This window comes from Eucalyptus grandis, chromosome 6, assembly GCF_016545825.1.
Source record: "Eucalyptus grandis isolate ANBG69807.140 chromosome 6, ASM1654582v1, whole genome shotgun sequence".
In the NCBI taxonomy this organism is placed as follows: Eukaryota; Viridiplantae; Streptophyta; class Magnoliopsida; order Myrtales; family Myrtaceae; genus Eucalyptus; species Eucalyptus grandis.
Window position 1 is genome coordinate 53,762,139 of NC_052617.1, and position 14,613 is coordinate 53,776,751.

The window sequence follows — 14,613 nt, forward strand, 5'->3', positions numbered from 1 at the left end:
CCGATAGAAGTGCCATCCCAAGCTAACTCGTCGTGCGGGATTTGAATGGGCGGCTTCCAGTAATCCAATTGACCGAGCCAGTCGTGGGCTAAGTCGATCGCGATTTTCTCCTTTAGCAAGGAGAGATGGAAGGTGGGGTATGCTCGATCCGAATAGACAATGACATTCAAACACGCTTTGCTGCAAAATGTTTCGTCCGATCTATACTTGCGCACGTCGACTTGACTGGAGGATGGCGAATGTTTACGAATCAACGACCGTAAGGTCCAATGGGAGCAATAAGATAGAGCTGCGCAACGAGGTAGTGACAGATCGGCTTTTGGCATAACCTGCACGTTCACAGACAGGTGTCGACCGCATGATTTGCACAGGTTGGTCCGATCGCTACTTTTAAAAGGGCCCCCTCGGTCAATTTTCGTTTTCCAGACTGGTGCAACTTGCCCATCTTAGTTGCATCGGAAGTGCGTATTTGCTCTTGCTTTAAGCCCATTCTCGTGCGCAGAGTCATGAAACACGTCGAGGTCTTGGTAGGTCTTGGTATTCTTCCAACAGAAGATCGTGCTCATGAGAAAATGGAGGGGGACAGCTTGGGAAAATACAGCGAAAGGGCAAAAAGAGAACAGAAAAAGGGTACGAAAGACAAATAAAGGGGAAATAGGAACAATCGATCTGGACCGGATGAATATTGTCGTGCCGATGTGTCGATCTTTCGTGGTTTAGCTTTTATGAAGTAAGATTACCCCCTAGGGAATCACAAAGTTCATTCATAATGGCTACTGTGTTTGTTCTAAATCTATTGTATGGCTTCTCAATTTCATTCAATAAGGCCAGCTCTTGTTAAGGGGAAGATTGCAAAGATGGTAAATGGTCACTATAAGGATGTAAGGTAAACAATTTGCTTCTCGTGAGATATAAAGGTTTAAGATTGTGATTAATTTTGCATTCGGTGGCACAGCTACAAAATTTCCCACGCAACGGTGGTGCTGAATTATGGTAAAATATCTGGCTTTGAAAGCACTCCGCCAAAATCAAGGTTCGAAACTCGAAACTAGCGGAATTAAGTGGAAAAGTTTTCTAAAAAGTCCTAAACCTATTATATTTTTATCAATTCAATTATAAATCTTTCAATTTTATCAATTGAGTTTTAAATATTTACACATTTTGCCAAATTGGCTCCAGCTAATATGGACAAATTTTATTAATTTTATTAATTTTTTCTAATTTTTAATTTCTTTTTTCTCTTTTTATTTCTTTCCCTTTTTTTCTTTGTTATTAATTTTTTTTAATGTTTTTTATGTTTTTTTTTTTTTTTTAAGGGTTTGGAGAGATAGCTAGCAAGGGTGGCTAGCTAACCCTTGTTGGCCCTAACCGAGGGCTTGCGCACCCTTGCTTTTGTTGATGAGGGCCGCGATGTCCTTATCCAAAACTAGAGAGGGCCGGACACCCTTGCCCCGGGGTTGGCGAGGTGGACCGAACCTCGCCTCTAGCCGGCGAGGGTCACCGGCCACCCTCGCGAACCTTCTCTCCAAACTCTAAATAAATAAAAAATAAAAAAAGCATAAAAATTTCAAAAATTATTAAAATATCATTAAATATTATTTAAAAATTGACATGCTAGCATCGTTGTCCATATTAGTAATTTTCAACCAAAATTGACTTAATAAACTCAATTAACAAAAGATAAAAAGTTTATGACTCAATTAGTAAAATTGAAAGATTTGGGATTTGATTGATAAAAGTGTAATAAATTTATGAATTTTTAGACAATTTTTTCAACTACAATATGGTTTTATGGTTGTGATCGATGACGACCGATGGTGGAAAGGTTTGAATTATACGTTTGGAGTGCAACTCTTTTGTCTGTTATTTTTTGGGTCGAACGCTCTCTTCTTGTTTTAAGTTATGGATTTTCTTTAAAAGTTAAAATCATTAAGAATGGTTTTATTCATTGGATGAAAATTTCGTACAAAGTAAAATTATAATTATGTTTTTCTTTTTCAAAGGAAAGTTCATCAAATACCAAGAATTCATGTGCGTCGCTGTCTGTATACTATTTTTTGAGGTGAGGCATTCAACCTTGGATCCGAGGCAATAAATTGTAAATGTAAAGTAGTAATAACATACTGTAGATATATGGGAAAATTAACAAACAAAAAAAAAAAAACTATTACCAACAAAGTCTGAAACTTATTGTACAGATGACGATTTAGTTCTAAACTTTTCAAGCTAGCCAATTTAGTATTAAATTTTTTAACAATTTGTCCATATAATCCATCTAACCAATTTTGGCAGCAAATCTTTAACATGGACGTCAATCGTTTTACGTGGTATGACCAACTCTAAAATGGAAATTTTTTGTATTTTTTATTCAATTTGAAAAAGGAAAAAAATAAAAATCAGAAAATTTTCTAAAAAATTGGAAATATTGTCAACATCAATGCTAGTCATACACAAGATATCAGCATCCACATCAGCGGTTTTCGGTCGAAATTGACCGGAAAGACTAATTGAATGTTCAAGACTAAATTGACCAAATCAAAAAATTTATGACTAAATTGGTATTTGTACAATAACTTTAGCTATGATGATTTTATAAAATAAAATTATAATGTGACATTTCTCAATGATTGTTAAAAAAAAAAAAAAAAAATAGATCTCTTACTTAAACCTCCAATATGTTGCATTTGCAAAATTTTGCCTCTTCACTTATACAATTACAATGATAATATTAATTTATTGGCAAATTACTATACAAGATCTTGCTCAAACTTCAATATCTATGCTCATACTTTTTTTACTCTCTCTCCCTCCCTCTCTTCCACCCCCTCCCCCACCCCCCAAAAAAAAAAAAATAAAAATAAAAACTCTACACAGGGGGTCGCCAATGTTTGATGACCTTGAAAACCCAATCCTCAACAATCGCCAACCTCAAGCGACCTCAAATTAAGGTCGATTCTAAATTGAGGTTGGCTCGAGCCCCAGACCATTAACCTATTGGCATGGATCGAGTCAGAGTCTGAGCCTTGCGCTCAATCTATGCTTGAGAAGGAAAGAGATGACGGCAGTGTCCACGACGGAGTGCACGCAATGACGAAGGTGGCTGTGTGTGAAGCAGTGTGGCACAAAGCTGGCTATGAGTGCACATCGGGATTTTTATTTTTTTTATTTTTGGCAATTGACGGACATATGACATCAATATCCGATGCTTATGAGGACTGTGGACTGTGACAGTACATGCAAACGAGGCATGAGAACAATAACCCTCATTCCCTAAGTTGGGATAGGGTCTTTGCAAAATCATTGTTGCTTGGGCTATTTTTATCATATCCGAAGTACAAAGGATCACTAATCTAGATGTCTCATAACACAAGGCATGTCTAGAGAATTCTTTACTAATTCATGGGGAATAATCGTAATGAGAGGACTACTTGGAGTGGAACTAGCATAATAACCCACTGCCATAGCCCTTTACTTAAATTTGAGTTCCCTAGGATAAGAATCGAACCCACAATTATCGGTTTCTAAATTGAAAATATGGGAACATCCTCATCACTAGGGCAATTTCAAAATCGGTCATGTCCATCAACTTACTATCTCTCATACAAAGTTTATTGAGAGTTTGGAATTTTCCATGGAATAAAATATTGAAAGTGCTTTATCTATTAGAAATGGGTGTGATTATTACAAGTATCTCACTTGTGAGATTATGTATGGACGCCATCTCCTCACCTCATTAATTGCTTGACATATTGTTCTACATCCATTTCAAATCGAATGAGCACAGTGAATTATCATATCTGCTTCAAAAAGATGGTTGAATGATTGATGACTAAGGGACTAAATAGGGTTGATAGACGCTGCGAAGCGAGGTTACGAACTTACTACATGCACCGATATTTCTACGTTCCTCGCACCAAGAAGCCTCCATTGAACATTGTTATTAAATCGGAGAATTCGTCAATGCAATCAATTTATGACTAGCCGATGAATTCAAGTGCTCGAAAGGAAAACCTAGAATGCTTCGTCCATTCAGAGTCATGTCTTTCGCTTGACTTTTGATATTTTTCAAATCCCACGGCATGCGTGCAAGCAATAAAATTGAATGACGATGACACACAGATTGAAATAATATTTTATCTAATTTCTCGTAAAAATTCGGTGAGTATCCTATAAGTTCTGATGAGAAATGTTGAGAAAGGTTGATTTGACTTTACAGAAGTTAGAACGAAAGGCCTTCGCATTGACACTTTCAACAAACTTTCTTGCAAGATGACAAGCATTGGTACCGATTCACGTGAGCACGACTGATTTTCCAGCAAACGGTGGCGGCCTCGAGAGAGACCAAATGTTCGTCTGCTATAACCAAAGACTCGCGTACGGGCGTGCTCGTCCTTCGATAGAAAATACTGGCAATGCCTGCAACGAGGACCGATCCGACTTCGTTCAAATAAATTGTCAGCAGTGTCTCCTAGAGGTGTTAAAATGGGTCATAAACCCATTTATGACCCATTTAAATCTTAAATGGGTCATAAATGGGTCACTTGTTTATAACAAAAGAGAGTTAAGTGGGTTTTACAATTAAAGGTTTAAGATAAGTGGGTTTTAAGTAGGTTTTTAAATGGGTTGAGTTGAAAACTCATATTTAACAAAAACATTATAATCCCTCCCTTCTCTCTTTAACTTTATAAAAACCGAAATTATAATTTTTTTATTTTTATTTTCTCTTTTCTTTTTCTTCCTTTTTATCTTTCTTCTTTTTTTTTTCTTTCTCCTTCCTCCTTCCGGTCGCTGGTACGGCGACGGCCGGCAACCGGCCGAGCAAGCCTCGAGCTCGAGGCTCGCCGGATCCGGCGAGGCGGAGGCCTCGCCGGCGTCGGGCGAGGCTCGAGCCTTGCCAACTGACGAGCCTCGAGCTCGCCGGCATCGCGTGAGCTTGAGGCTCACCTATGGCTGGTCGCCAGCCGTCGTCGTGGCCGACGGGGCCAAAGAAGAAGAAGAAGGAGAAGAAAAAGAGAAAAAGAAAAAGAAAAAGAAAATTATATTTTAAAAATAAAATAAAAATAATTAAATTTCGAATTTTTTTAAATAATCATTTTAAAATTTATAAAAATTTCCATTAAATTTATATTGTATAAAACTATTTTAGCAATACAATTTTTAAAAAATAATATATATAAAAGATTGGAAGTATTTTAATAATATAATTTTTTTTTTTTTAAATATAGGAATAAGTTTTTCTAAATTTTTTAAATATGAAAATATTTTATTAATATGAGTTGGGTCGGGTCGGGTATGGGTCGGGTCGGGTTTGGGTCGAAAAAATTACATTAAGCATAAATGGGTCATAAATGGGTTAATGGGTCAATTTGGATCGGACCATTAATGACCCGACTCAAACCCGATGAGGAGACACTGTCTCCTCGTCCGGACCGCCAACTTCGTGGTGCTGCTACTGGCAGCCTTTATCATCTTTTCTCGTTCGGGATCCACTTTAATAAACAACACAAACGACTCGACCCGGAACGCGGATGAACACCTGGGATCTTCACCTAAATTGGCACGTGTACGTCGGAACGATTTCTTTATATCTATGCCTCAATTAGAGCGGCATATTCGAATAAGAAAAACATCTCCATTAACCAAAGTTCTTTTGTTTTTTTTTCTTATGATGAAAAGGGTGGAGGAAAAGGCAACTCATTTGAGACGTTATATAAGATGGGAAAAAGTCACAAAAAAATCTCAAATTAGATCCACAATGACACATTTCCCTTGAATTTTTTTTTTTTTTTTTTTGTGATATCAAAAACACCAAACTATATATTTATAACTATTTATCCTAAACTTCTTCTTGTGATATAAAAAATTTCATACTAGTGCATATATGATATATTTATCTTCTTTCTAGGTTCCGTGAGATGATTTTTTAGTCAAAATAATGTCGTTCTATGTCAATATCATTTGTTTTTTTTTTTTTTTGTGCAGATTTTTAACAGTATTCATTCATGGAACCTTGATGAAGGGTAAATGTGTCACACAAGTACAAGTTTGGAAATTTTTAGTGTCACGAATAAAGTTTAGGATAAATATATCATAATATGCATATTTTAGATTCTTTTTGTGGCTTTTGCTCTTATAGGAATCCATACGCACGACAACATGTCTGCTTTGAGTCATAATTATTGCTCGTTTGGAGCTAGTCCGTTACATCGTCCCACCACAATCCTAGCAGGAGTAGAGCTGGGTCATCTTATGCCATGGCATGGATGAAATTACGTTGTGCATAAATTAAGGTTTTCTAAGGTCGAGAAATGATTAGGGGGTATTGGACCCATAACTAAAGGACCCAAATCGCTCCAGAGTAAGTCCTACACCATTAGGCCAACCATCATGTAGACCATTCACAATTATCTTGTGGACTGTTAACAAGTGGCCTTAAACACCAACCCAAAGAACCGCCGTTTTATTTATGCACCACCTTCCTTGCGTTACTTGCAATTGATGCATAGCAAATAAACACATCTTTTACTTGGGTTTTTTTCGCTCAACAGGCGGCGCGTGGCTCAGTTAAGTTAACTAACATTGAATACACAATCTTCAAGAAAGTGTTTCGTTTGGGGCTTCTCTTGGCATTCCATCCAGAAATGGCGTGTGCAGCCGTCAAGAACTGAATCGAGTTAAATGGACTGTGTTGAATCTTTTACCTTCTTCTTCCTCTTTGTCAATAGCTTTGGCGTTAAATGTCTGCAGCTGTGTATGGGCCCGTTTGGTTCAGCTTTCTGGAAATGTCCTTAGGAGAATGCAAATACGTTTGAGGTAAAGGGGTTTTCCAAAATGCTAGATTGTTTGGTAAACTATAACTGAAAAGTGCTTTAAGGAAATGCAAGACTGTTTGGTAAACATATATTTGAAAAGCCCTTTGGTGTGACCAAATTAAATTTTTTAATTTTAGTATTTTTAAAATTTCATAAAAGAAACAATAGCTATATAATCTTTTACATTTTTTATGTTGAGAATAATGTAAAAGATACATATTAGTAAATTTATTTAAAAATTATATTTAAAAAATTTGATTATAGATTAGATGCAAAGCTCAACTTTTGGCCTAAAATTCTTTTAGGTTTATTTTCAACTTTGAATAATTTTTTTTTAATTGTTATAGTATTAATCATATTCGTTAATTAATGATCATTAGTACAACTGGAAACCCCTTTTTTCTGGAGTGTTACTTTTATCATGAGACCAAGACTGAGCATACAATTGTTCCTTTCTTTTACTTCCTTTTGCGTGTCTCCTTGCGGTGCTTGCCGATGAGGGAGTGTTCGGAGTCTACATCAGTAATGTCAATCCTATAATGTCAATCCTATAAGATATTCTGTATCAATTTTTCTCTCCAATCTGTACTCTTGATATATTTGCTGTTTCGTGCGCTGAGTGTGAGATGCCGGTGACCGACAGTGACAAAAGATGTCAATTTTGGGGCGGATAATAACTGGCAAAAGTCTTGGGTGATTGTTGTGATGGTGGTTCCATTCGGTGATGGTGGCTGACGAAAGTGGTCGATGGCTGGAGATGGTGTTGGGTTATATAATTTCTAGAAATATGCATTTTGTTCATATCCTAATCATTTCCTTGAGATTGTGGCTGTAATTAGTGAATGGAGATGGTCGGCAATGGTGTTGTGCGGTGGCGGTGTTGGTTTGTAACGACGTTGATCGGTGACTTTGGTTGTTAGTCTCCCCACTGCCGCCTTCACTGCCGCGCGGCCTCTGCTGGCTTGTTTGCCGACAACCCCTCACTCCAACCCAGGAGGACCTGGTCCTGTCACGTGCCTCCCACCTTAAGGCCTGTCTTGCCATCTCAAGCAGCTCTCGAGTTGCTACCATATTTCAAGTTTGAGTTGGTCCATAGATAATCTATTACAATAAATCTGAATTGATATAGTGGGTTGTCATTTTGACAGATTTACCTCCTATTAAAACTTATCCTCAATTGATATGACCAGACCCTATTTGATGTTTAAATTCAAACAATTATCAATCATCAAAAGCTTGAACACCCTACTAGTTTCTAAAAAAATCAAGATTTATCAAAGAAACACTGCAAAGAAATTTCTAGAAGAAGTTTTAGTGCCTCTAGCGAGCACTGCTCCTGGGTAAAACAGTCGCCCAATAGATTATCCATCTATCAAATTACCTCAGAAAAGACCTGCTAAGTAAAATAAGACACTTCAACTTCCATGACAAATCACTAGATCTAACTATATGCGAGTGTTTTCCCTTGCTGCCCTGCAGCTTTATTCAGATAATTTCTGGAGGTACATCCAGTGGAAATAATCAGATGGTGTCAACGGCGCCTCATTCTCTGGTCAAGACAAATTACTATCCGTCATTTCTCAGCAAAGCAGGAGAGATTAACCAACAGCTGAGGTCAATATAACTAGAACCACGTTTCAAGATCAGGTACAAAATGCCGAAAAATGAAACTTTATCCTCCCTGCTGAATTTGAATCATGCAAACTCGGAAGGCTTTCAAGTATAATGCTGGCAACTTTGAAATAAGACAGCTTGATAATTAGACAATGATGAGCCATTATTAACTCAAAAGCATCGTACCTACCTTAATCTGTCATAATACTATCCTATGGCATTATTCAAACAATTTAACTTCTCCACCCTCCAAAAATGGATACATCAAATGGTGTCCAGAAAATTGAATATCGAATGGTGTAAGGATAACAATGCTGGACACGTTATGAACCGATTTGCAGAATTCACATTTTTCCAACCCAAAACCAACTCCGATTGAGAATTTCAAACAGACAAGACATCGATTCCGGCATTCCCGATAGTTTCCAATCTCGAAACGAAAATTGATCAAGGTCGTCTTAAGTCTTCCGCCACATAGCCCAGTAAGCAAACCTACATCGTTGCTCAATCAATTGCAAAAGCTCTAACAACCAAATAGCTCACCAAACAAATTGATCTCAGCAAATGGAAAGGAGGAGACCAAGTCGCCGCCGGTAGGACAACCCATCACGCAAAAGAAAGGGTCCAACGCCAATTCAACTCCCAAAACCACCAATGTGATTTCGACATTGACTTGATAATGCTCAGCAAAACAGAGGGGTCGAGTTCATCGGCAAGAAGCAATTTTTTAACTCTACAAGCCTGACATTAAAAACACCTCACTGCCAAACATAACTGCCCGGTAGGGAATTATACCCATCGAGCTTTTCCGAATTTCCAATGCCTTACATAATATAACCATCCCATGCTTCCGGCCACCCATTACCAGAAAGTACCCATCACCAAAACATTGATCATTCATCATATAAACAGCAACAAATACAGCATGCTCTGACTAACTTCCACAAACAAGAAATCCAATATGTGCTGAAAACCCAATTTAACCACCATAACCAAAGTTCATGGTCATCCCAAACCCAACATTACCATCTACCAAAAACATAAAAAAACTCCAATGTAGACCATCGAAATCGCGAAAATCAAGTAAGAACACTGACGTACATCTTGGAGAGCTTGTTCGGGGCGCCATCGGTGACCTTGGCGATGCGGAGGAGGGCGAGCTCGGCCTTGAGTTCCTTCAGCTAGGTCAGAAGGTTGGTCTTCGACTTCTGCCTCAGCTCGTGCATCTTGATCCTCGCTGCCACCGATTCAAATCGAAAGGGCAAGTTCAAGTCAGCAACACAAGACAAGATAAACCCCCATTTCGTCCCTAGGGTTTCACCGTCGCAGGAGCAGGAAGCAGAGCCGTCGCCGATCCGCGAGAGGAAGCAAACGATCAAAAAGAAACAAAACCAACCTCGGATCTCGGATTCACTCGCTCGTCAAGAGGGTAGAAGAGCCAGATCTCGGATTCGCTCGCTCGTCGCAACAAACTTCGGCCTTGATGGAGTGGTGCTTGGATTCAAATCGTGATGGAGTGGTACGAGTTGTAGGGAGAGAGACGAAGAAGAAGAGAGCCGTTGTCGCTGCAGAACAGAGGAGAAAGCGTTGAAAGAGTGTTAAAAGAGTTAGGGTTTTGTTTAGTATGGGTAAAATTGGACTTTTGATAAGATTTTGAGGGTAAAATAGGCAACCAGTAAAATTTCATTAATAAAGGGACTAGCATGCCGAAAATGCTGAAATGCCCAAAGCAGGTCCCCACCACTTTGCCGCTTTCAAGATTTCTAAAGGTCAGCATTTGGGGAATGGAAGCTCCAAATACCGAACCAAATACTAATTCTTTTTCCCATGGGCTTTCGGGCCGAAAGCTCTAGGAAAGCGAACCAAATGCAAATATGTCTTTACTTATCTGCATCGCTGTTTTGGGACGACCGCCTGGAGGTTACGAGGTTCGCGTCTGCCCCATCTCTCTCGGTTTGGGAGCCTAGCCTAGACATGTTTGAAACACAAGAAGCACCACATCTCTCTCGGATCGATTCGGAATGAATTTTATTCATTTGGATGAAAAGTTTGCACAAAGTAAAATTCTAATTATGGTTTTCCTCTTCAAAGGAAAGTTCATCAAATGCCAAGAGATCATGTGCGCTGGTGTTTGGATACCTCTTCTAGAGGTGAGGCGTTTCAACCTTGGACCCGAGGTTGGAAAGAAGTATTTTCAGATAAAGCACTAGGAATTTTCCAACAATTATATTGATCTCTGTTGAATAAATTGTAATGTATAATAGTAATAACACAGTGGCTTGCATTTAGAATAGTGTGCATCTTTATAGATACAAGGGAAAATTACCAAAAGAGTTCTTTACCAAAAAAAAAGTCTTAAATTTTATTATACGAATGCCAATTTAGTTCTAATCTTTTCAATTTAGCTAACTTAATCTTAAATTTTTTGATAATTTGTCAATATAGTCCTCCTGACTAATTTTGGCAATAAATTGGCCAAAATCAAAAAAAAATTATGACTAAATTGGCATCTATATAATAAATTTAGGTATGATGATCACGTAGAACAAAATTATAATGTAACATTTCTCAATGATTCTTGCAACAAAAATATAGATCTCTTACTTCAACCACCAATACGTTGCATTTGCACAATTTTGTCTCTTCACTTATAGGATTGCAATGATAATATTAATTTGTTGGCACGTCATTATAAAAGATCTTGTCCATACTTCAATATCTATGTGATTACTTTTTATTTGCTTGATATGTGCGGCCACGACGACTTCTGTCTTTGCCTCCTCTGCCCGCCCCTCCCTCTGAGAGAGAGAGGTGACGGTAGCATCCTCGGCGGACTACATGCGACGACTGACACAGTGGGGTATGAAGACGGCTACGGGTGCACGTCGGGATTTTCTTGGCAATTGACAGAGGGGGAGGGGAAGTGACAGGGACAGCCCGTCTGTCATGTGGTGGTGGGGAGGGAAAGAAAAATAAATTTGGGAATTGGGGCAAATGGACATGGTGTGGTGTGGGGTGGGGTGAAATGGACGATGGTGGGTAGGAAAAAAAAAAATTGAGAGTGGGGAAATGAACGAGGGAAAGAAGAGAGTGGGAGTGGACCCAGCGGGGATTTTTTTTAATCGGAAAAATAAATAAATGAGATTAAAAAATAATTTCGAAAAATAAAAATATTGAATTTGAATTAAATTAATTAAAAATTAAAATGTTCATTTAATATATAACGTGTCCCAACGTGTTGAAACTCTCTATTTTTTAGAAATTACGTGTCGACGTGTTGTGTCATGTTGTGTTGCGTGTCCGTGTCACATGTCCGTGCGACTTAGGTTGTGAGTAGGGTGACAATACATGCAAACGAGGTGTGAGAACAAATACCCTTCCTTCCCTAAATTGGGATAGGGTATCGGCATCTCCAAAATCATTGTTGCTTGGGCTATTATTATCAAATTTGAACTAATCTAAGTGCCCTATAGCGCAAGGCATGTCCAGAGAATTCTTTACTCATTTAGGGTAAATCATTGTAATGACTCGGCTATCTCGACTAGAACTAGCACAATAATTCCCTGCCCTTATTTAAATTTGAGTTCCCTAGGGTAAGAATTGAACCCACAACCATTAGTTCCTAAATTGAAAATATGGGATTGCTAGGGCAATTTTGGAATGTGTCATGTCCAGACAATTTAATATCTCTCATACAAAATTTAATGGGAGTTTAGAATTTTCTATAGAAACGAATATCAAAGTACTTTACCTATTAGAAATGGGTGTCATTACCATAAGCATCTCACTTGTGAGATTATGTCTAGACACCATCTCAAGAAAAACCTCACCCAATTGCTCACCACATCGTTCTAGATCCATCCCTGTACCAAGAAACCTCTACCAAACATTGTTATTAAACCGCATAACTCGTCTGGAACGCAATCAATTTGCGACTAGCTGATGACTTCAAATGCTTAAAAGAAATATCTAAAATACTTCGTCCTTTCAGAGTCAAACCTTCTACTTTTGATTTTCAATATTTTCCAAATCCCGGGGCACTCACACTTTGATTTTTCTTAATGTGATATGCTCGCAAGCATTGAAATGGTACGATAATGACACGTGGATTGATATAATGTTTTCTTGTACTTTCGGTCAAAATTTGATGAGTATTATATTAGTTCTGATGAGAAAGTTAAGAAATATTAATTTGACTTCTAAGAAGTTAGGACACAAAAGTCCTCCGCATGGGCACTTCAACAAACTTTCTTGCAAGTTGAAAAGCATCGTACCAAACAATTCCCGTGAGCAAACTTTATCTTCCCGCCGATGGCAGCCGCGAGGGCGTATATGTCCTGCTACTAATTTCCTGGTGCTGCTCCTGGCCGCCTTTATGGCCTTTCCTCATTCGCGATCCACTTTCAACAGCACGAACGGCTCGACCTGGAACGCACGATGAACATCGGGGAATATTCGCCGAAAATTAGCACATGCATGTCAGAACGATATCCATAAATCTACTCCTCGATTGGTCACACTCGAATAAGGATAAGATGCCTATTAACTAAGATTCCTTTTTTTTTTATTTGCTATCATTAGAAGGGTAGTGGAAAAGGCTGCCCATCTTAGGCGTTGTTATAAGAATTCTACACGCGCGACAATATGTTTGTTTTTGAGTAATAATTACTGCTTGTCCGGCGCTAATCCGTCACTGCCGTCCCACCACAGTCATAACGGGAGTATAGCCTGATTATCTTGTGCCACAGCATGATCAACATCATGTCGCGGATAAATCAAGGCTTTCTAAGGTCGAGAATCGACTAGTGAGTATTGTGACCCCTGACCAAAGGACCCAAATCACTTGAGAGCAAGTTCTGCACCATTAGGCCAACCATCATTGTGGTCCATTCGCAATTGTCCTGTAGACTCTGTTAACAAGGGGCCTTAAACACCAACACAAAGAACCATCGTCTTACTTATGCACCACCGCCCTTCGTGTTACTTGTGATCAATGCATTGCAAATTTCAATTTTACTAATTTAATCCTAAACTTTTTAACTTCTTACCAAATGAGTCGATTCGGCCAATTTTTTATTGGAATTTGCTGATGTAAATGTTGGTCATCCTACGTGCCACGGGCTGCACGGCAGGTGCTGACATGGACAAAATTTATTTTTTAAAATATTTTTCCGGTTTTTTAAAAACATTTTTTCTTTTTTCTCTCTCTTCTTCCTTTGGCTGGTTGCCCAGCCTCAGGCGATTGGCCAAAGGCTGCGACTGATGAGGGTTGGCCTCCCGGCCTCAGGTGAGGTCACCTTCTCCAGGATTTGGCAAGGGCCGACCTCTCGCTGGCCTTAGGCAAGTCTCACCAAAGGCCAACAAGGGTCGGCCTCACCAAGATTTAGGGAGCAATGACCTCACAGGCCTTGGGCGAGGTTGCCCCTCTCCTGCTTCGAGTGAGGGGCTTGTGAGGCCGTCCCTCGCTTGATCCTCGCAAGGTCGCCCCTCACCAAATCCCAATGAGGGTGACCTCGCCTAAGGCCAATGAGGTTGACCCTCACCAAACGCAGCCTCTCACCGGTCGCCAGAGGCTAGGCGACTGGCCAGAGGAAGAAGAGAGAAAAAAATAAAAGAAAAATGTTTTAAAAAATAATAAATTATGTCTACGTTAGCGCTAACCATGCTACATAAGAAGACCGGCATTCACGTTAGTGAATTTAGGCAAAAATTGACTGGATTGATTCAATTGGCAAGAAATGAAAAGATTTAGGACTCAATTAAAAATTAAAAAGTTTATGACCGAATCGACAAAAATGCAATAGATTTAGACTTTTGAACAATCCATGTGGCTACGTTAATTTAACTAACATTTGAAAACACAATGTTCAAGAGAGAGCTCCGAAATTTGAAGAAATTCACAAACTTTTAAGGGACCATAGTTTTATGACCAAAAAAGGGACCATATTTCCTTCGGATGGTAGAAATTTTTACAATTTTTGTGAGCGTACTCAATAAGTGGGCGTCTTGATTCGACGAGACGGCCACGCGTTTGCGCAGGAAGCATGTAAGACTCCCTCTCTCTCTCTCTCTCTCTAATTAAAGATTTGACGGGGACGAATGCCGGACCCTTCCTTCCCCGAGACGTCGAATCCCACAGCCCCAACCATATATTCCTTAACCCCTTCAAAGCAAACCCCAGACCCCG

The 14,613-nt window shown here is 39.0% G+C and overlaps 1 long non-coding RNA gene across 1 annotated transcript; it reads right to left on the reverse strand.

Moving 5' to 3' along the window:
• Window positions 1–9,066: 9,066 nt before the first annotated feature.
• On the reverse strand, window positions 9,067–10,032 carry LOC108957667. Its single transcript, XR_001984626.2, has 2 exons — window positions 9,823–10,032; window positions 9,067–9,663 (listed from the first exon to the last, which is right to left on the reverse strand). It is a non-coding gene; the product is annotated as an uncharacterized LOC108957667 (long non-coding RNA).
• Window positions 10,033–14,613: the final 4,581 nt, after the last annotated feature.